Source organism: Rhineura floridana, chromosome 4, assembly GCF_030035675.1.
Source record: "Rhineura floridana isolate rRhiFlo1 chromosome 4, rRhiFlo1.hap2, whole genome shotgun sequence".
Lineage (NCBI taxonomy): Eukaryota > Metazoa > Chordata > Lepidosauria > Squamata > Rhineuridae > Rhineura > Rhineura floridana.
In genome coordinates this window covers 73,123,376-73,130,302 of record NC_084483.1, presented here as the reverse complement: position 1 = coordinate 73,130,302, position 6,927 = coordinate 73,123,376, and the positions used below count along the sequence as shown (strand labels likewise).

At 42.2% G+C, this 6,927-nt stretch overlaps 1 non-coding gene across 1 annotated transcript; it reads left to right on the top strand.

The window, feature by feature from the left end:
• The first annotated feature begins 2,278 nt into the window (after nucleotides 1–2,278).
• Nucleotides 2,279–2,351, top strand: TRNAM-CAU (transfer RNA methionine (anticodon CAU)). Its single transcript has one exon. It is a non-coding gene; the product is annotated as a tRNA-Met (tRNA).
• Nucleotides 2,352–6,927: the final 4,576 nt, after the last annotated feature.

Genomic DNA, 6,927 nt, shown 5'->3' with positions numbered 1-6,927 from the left:
TCATATGTGATTGGCTTTATCTTCATGTAATTATTTGGAGTATTTTATCAGGAGCCACCATCACTTAGGGAAGAATCACAATTTTATAATTAACGTTATTGCCATCTGTTAAAAGGCAGGAAGAATTGTAGGGCAATTTAATTTGGGTTCTACCATCATGGTACGGTCTTCTTAAAAGACCAGTAACTCTGGTTTCCAAGGGGTGTGTTCATCAGGAGCTCTTTAGTGAGAAACTTTTAAATCCAAACAAAATCAGGGGTTGATATATTTCAGCAACCTAGTAAAGTGAATGTGTCATTTCATATACCGTTCACAGGTATCTACACTATCCTATTTTTAATTAGCACCCCTGTAGGTTTCTCAGAAGAGACTAAGGAAAGAAAGGCTTTCGATAATAGATACATATAAATCCTAACTGTGACACATAATGCCTTTGTCTTCTTTCTCATCCAGATCATTCTGAAAATCCATGATAACTTGGCTCTTCGACTCCTTGGAAGCAAATTAATATCATGAAGTAAGGCTACAAAGAGAAGGGTTTACAGAGCCAATATATTGCTTTAATATGAATATTATAAACATTATAGCCATGAACAGTGGCAAATATTTATATTGGTTACCCAGCTTCAGCTACGTTTCCTGCTATCTTTCCTGATGTTGATCTCCTGCCGTGTCTCAGACAGTGGTAGAATGATCAATTCTGATGTACAGGAGCTCTTCGTCAGCAGCCCCCATAGCCATAGCCCAAAGGAAAATCCAAAATGCAAGCATCAGTGTTAATATATATCCACACACACCAAAAAGCAGCAGTGCATAGCATAATATCCAGTGAAATTTCAGCAGACTGTCATTGGATAGTGATCTGGAAAAGGTAGACATGACTTCCAATAATGGTCAGCCATGACACCTTCTGACTGCATAAGTTCAGAGTGTGAAACATATTGAGCTTTAACAAAATAAAAGCCGGTGGAAATACAACCTTTAGTTTTTAATTAGAAATATAAACACTTTTCTTTTAAAAAAAATAAGTATTGCCATTAAAACTGCTAGTGTGAGTAAAAACCCCATCAACGAAAAGAATTCTCCAGCCTCTGCTTGATTATATTCCCTGTTCTTTGACTTCCTATGTTAACCTGTCACAAACAATAGTAAAACATGAAAGCCTTTGTCATCATCTCATTCACTCGTGTCAATTACTGTCATACTTTGGCAGATGACATCACTCTTGTTCTTTAAAAAGCCCTGGCATTACTCTGGCCCATATCCCCCCTCCACTAATCACTGATCTCAGAGCCAAAGCACATTCAAAAAGATATGCAACTGGATTACCTGAAGCAGCTGCTAAGTTGGGACAGTTGTGCCCCTTCTTAAAGCCAAAGTATATCTGGGAACATGCAAGTGGAATTTTTGCTAGCCTTCCTGAAGCCAGCAATTAAGCTGGAAGTGGCACACTGGTGCCTGCTGAATATCAGCAGAGTTCAACAGGGATCTTGTTTGCTTCCAAGAAGCTTTTTGGAAGTCACTTTTTCGTAGCTCTCCATTTGAGCAGAGATTGGGAGAAGCTGCTCAAGAATCTGGGCTTTTCGCACTTTGTACAACGAAATTGAAAAAGGCCTAATCCACTATGAGTTGAACCCATAACCTTCTGAATTTGAGCATGGAAGCTGCTACCGCTACTGCTTTTGTTATTGCTAACAATTGTTTAAAATTTGTTTACTGAAAAGTCTCAAAGTGACTTGCAACAAGTTAAGAATGAAAAGATACCACAAAATTGCCAAATCGATTAAACCATACCCTAGTACTCAAAGTGTTTATCCATCATCAATATTAGTTTTCCCCACCTCCCCTACTGCCACAGTGCACCCATTTCTCCCACCCCCCCTGCAAAAAACACCTTATGCTTCCATCAGGACAAAATCCTGGATTCAAGAGGCCATGGAAAACACAGGACTTTGGAGAGCTATATAGGTGTTCTAATGCCCCATTTGGTTACAATTGTATGAAAGGGAGAAGCATGAGCATGCTAGCTTTTCCTCATCCCTGGAGGCATATGTCTACAGAGTGAATGCTACTCCACTTCTGTAAGCCCTCTCCATGATTGAGAACCCTGGGAGTTCAGGGTTCTCAATCATGCAGGGTACCTACACAAGTAGAAAAGAATCCCCACTTCAGAAGTTATTCCTTCAGCTTGTGGAGGCCAACAGGAATGGCAGTGGTTAAGCAGAGTTAGCATATTTTCCCCATTCAGGCATTAGAACACCCAAAGAGGGCTTGGCATGGGGGCTGTAGCTCAGTGGTAGAGCCTCTGCTTCATGTGCAGAAGGTCACAGGTTCAATCCCTGGTATCTCCAGATTGGGAGGGGGGAACCCTGGAGAGCTGCTGTCAGTCAGTGCAGATAATAAGTGAGCAAGATGGACTAGTGGTATAAGGCAGATTCCTATGTTCCTGTGCTGGAGGGACTACATTTCTCAAGATCACCAGTCCCAGGAGTGACAGAAAAAGAGGCTGCAGAGAAGATTTGCTACTACCACTGCCACTCCTGCCAGGAGGTACATTTGTGCGAAGAGACAAGGGAAGTGGGTAGCAATCAAGGGTTTAGGGATTTACAGGAGGTCAGAGAATTACAGTTGGCTAAGGGAGGTGTTTGGATACTGCTGTTTTCCCAATAATGTCATCAGAAGCGTGATTGGATTTCTGAATTCAAAACTGGGTGTGGGAAAAACACAGTGAAGCTATTTTCCAAGCCTGATCCTGAATTGAAATCACCCATCAATAATCGCGAGTGATGACTTGTGCCATATATGGTAGTTACAGTTCAGATTGACGCTGTCAACACACTTCCAAACTGATTAAACAGAGATCAAGTCTTGCATTTCTTCAGCCCAAACAACAAGGCTCATCTCTGTGAAAGCCAGTGTAGGATGCATGGAAGAAAAAAACACAGCAGTCTGAGAAGGGCAGGCAGTGACAGTTAAAATAAAGAAAACAATAGAGACTTCATTCTTTTCAGGCTGAGCAAATGTTTAGAATCCACATACCATAACTAGACAGTTGACAATGGGTACTTTTGAGGTACAGTTATATGAGACAATCAAACTGACAATTATGTGTACCACAAAACTAGGAACTGTTGAAATAATGACAGCCAACTTGTTTTAAATCAGAGATAACTAGAATTTGAACCTGTATCATCAAAAACGAAAGGAAGGAGGAAATAAACAGCTATATCACACCTGCTGTGAATGTTTAGACAAGGGATAATATGACATTTCCATCCAAAACTTCAGCAAAAAATAATTTCTCTGCAAAGCAATGCTTCACTTTCAGCAAAGAAGGGTAGCTCTCTGAAATGTACCTATTATTGTAATGCAGTTGCTATTATATGAGATACTTCTCATAATTTGATAAGGAGCTTTGAATCTAGCTTCAAGCAAAGGCTTTACAAGTTTCCAAAATGTTCTAAAGGCAATTTTGAGCATCACACATGCACTTACCACACCAAAATTCACCTTTTCTTTCCCTGTATGCATGGGAGTCCCCATGATAAATACACAAATGCATGCAACAAATGCTTATTTCCAATGGCACACGCGCTTGCATCCGGTAACATGATTTGAGTAACATGTTACAACAATTGTATTGTTTTATCATGTTACCGAACTTGTATGCATGGTGGGAGTGAGTGTAGGTGTCCTACCCGAAGTCGAGGGTTTCAGACTCAACACGGCTGTGCCTTTTTCTCTCTTTATTAAAGTAATAGATACATCCAAACCAGTTTGCCTCATTAATCTAACTACTCTTTCTAGGAACTCGGCTCTGCTCTAGCTCTGACTAAGCATGACTTGGTGACTCTAAGTTGTTGACTCAGCCACTGGGTGCCCCCCAAGTCAGCTTAAGTAGGTTCGGATCCTGCATGCAAACGAAGACTCCGCCTCAGCTCCGACTATTGAACTTCCCACCTCAAGCACCTCCAAACGTGGGATGAAGGTCCAATGGAGGGAGGCTGCTAACAGTTCAGATGTGGGAAGCTGGGCAGCACTCAACTGGGAAACATCTGACATGCAAGGTTGAGCCTCTGGCACGGGCAGTGGGGTCGTGTCCAATTGAAGAATGTCAGACAGGCCAGGTGGAGCTTCCACGGAGTGTCAGGAGCTGAGGGAGCTGAGTTGTCAAAGACAGGTAATGGGGCACCCTCTGTCTGCCCCCTCCCTGCATGGCTCATGACAGTAGGACAGCACCATCGCATATGGAAAGATAATATAGCATAGTCATTGTAGATGTGATACACACCATCCTTAGTGAAAATGTGATGCTCTGACTTGAGCTGATGCCCCTTGGAAGAACACATGGAGGGAGAATGGGGCCTTGTGCATTCCCATACCTGCCAGCTCTACCCTGACCTTGCACACTGAGTGGAGAGGTTCCGAAGGAGAAATCTTTGCACATTTAGCTGAATGCACTTAAAATCCTCCACATGATCAAGAGGAGCCATCTGCAATTGGGGTTCCAGTTCGGTATTATAAAAATACACACAGAAATAGGAACTAATTTGGTTGGTCCTATTTCTTAGCAGAGTTGTAAAAATACAAGCAGCAGAATGAGGATATAAACCAGCCCCACCTTTCTCTATACAAATAACAACAGACACAATCCTTTAGGTAAAAGAAAAAAATATTTACTCACAACCTCTTCACATGTTCAGAAGAAGATAGGCTCCAGCTTACAAGAAAGAAAAATATAGAAGTCTCAGTCCATCTTGGTGTTTGTAATGATGCTCTTAGAGAGAGCATCATGCCATGCGGCCTCTCTCAAAGGTAGGAAGATCAGCAAAAAGGGAATATTCAAAAAATCCCCCAGGACAAAGGAGGAGGAAGTCAGGTAAGTAACCCCCACCCATTAGGAAGTTACATCATGGTAAAACAGGTACATGGGATATTCCCCAAATATCCCTTAAAGTGACCATGCAACATTTGCCTATTCCAACACTCCTCGAATTTGCAGGCATTAATCTAATAAGCCCATTTTGACACAAAGTCTCTGGAAACAGTCTCTTGGTAATGGCTTTGTCAAGATGTCAGCTGTCATCTCTGCAGTTGGACAGTAGTTCATCTTGATGAATCCTTTCTCTGTCAACTCACATACAATATGGTATTTTATACCTATATGTTTAGTCTGTGGAGTGATTCTCTCAGTCTGAGAAAGTCTAATACTACTTTGGTTGTCTTCCATCTCCTGGATAGGTCTCTGCACCCTTATTCCAAGGTCCTTTAGTAGTCTGTTGAGCCAAACGGCTTCTTTGCAGGCTTCTGCAGCAGCTATATACTCAGATTCTGTGGAAGAAAATGCTGTTATGTCTTGCTTGTGACTAGCCCAGGAGATAGGTCCATCTCCATACATAAACAGAAAGCCACTAGTTGCCTTGGAGTCTGAGCTATCTCCAGCCCAGTCAGCATCAGTGTAACACACAAGCTTTGGATCACTATTAGCTGGCAATCTCATCTTAAAGTCCATAGTCCCTTTCAAGTAACTAGCCACCCTTTTGACAGCAATCCAGTCCTTTTGTGTGGGTGTGCTAGTTTTCCTACATAGAATCCCTACTGCACTTGCTATGTCAGGTCTGGTGTTTGTGGTCAACAGTTCCCAATCATCATCATTAGTGGGGTGGTGTAGTGGTTAAGGTGTTGGACTACGACCTGGGAAACCAGGGTTCAAATCCCCACACACTGGGTGACCTTGGGCCAGTCACTGCCTCTCAGCCTCAGAGGAAGGCAATGGTAAACCACCTCTGAATACTGCTTACCATGAAAACCCTATTCATAGGGTCGCCATAAGTCGGAATCGACTTGAAGGCAGTCCATTTCCATTTTTCATTTATTAAATTTATATTCCACCATTCCTCCTAAAGGAGTTCAGTGAAGCAAACACATTCACAACAAAACATTTTAACAGAAACAAAAAAGCATTCTGAAAACAATTAAAATATTCTTAAAAACAGTTTCAGATTTTAAAAGAAAACATTCTTCCATCTAGTAATTTCTGGGTTGCCCGAACAGTCTCCTTCAGCTCACAAATGCCCGGGTAATCATGTGGAGGATGAAGAATGTTCAGCCAAACGATTGAAGATTCTCCCTTCTGATCTTCCTTCTCAATTCATGAAAGTTGGGGGTGGAGCCAGCAGGGGTAGGAATGGTGGGGCATATCTAGTATGTAACTTGTCCCTGAGGGGGTGTGGCTTGCCTTCTGATTCCCAGTTGCTCCTTCACATATTCAAACTGAATGCCTGGAGAAGGCTTTGGTGCTGTTAGCATAATTACATATATTTTCACTGTATAAACCAGGAGACTATGCTTTCTTGAGGGTGGATTTCTTTGCAAGTTTTTGGAGGGGGTTGCTGGCTGCAGAGCTTTTAAAAAGGTTTTTAAAAGAGAACAAAAAAACCCCAAACCCTTAGCTGCTTTGTAAGATTGCTTAGAAATTTCTCTCTTCTTCCTCTGATCTTTCAAGAAGGTTTCATTTTGTAAACACCCAACTAATGGTGGAAGAAGAAGCACTGCCACTTTCTGCACATCTGTAGTTTGTACAGATCAGGGTGATCACTCATCCCATTTTACAGATGTGGAAGACCAAGCCTGAGAATTAATTGCCCAAAGGTGACAGTGCATCCTTGTAAGAACTATTATGCTGAGATCACATCCCAAGCTAACCAGCATACATTTGGCAGAACATTTCAAAGCCTAAGGAAAGGATCAAAAGCATGCATGAGGGCCATGCAGAGCAGATCACTCAAGAAAATGATTTGCTGCATCTTTTCATAGAGGTTTGCCGAGCCTTATAGTGACTGACTGGGCAGGTAGCAGAGGTCACTGGTGGGGTGGGGTGGGCAGAGGGTCACTTGGCAAACAATCGAGCCGCTGCCTGGCACACTA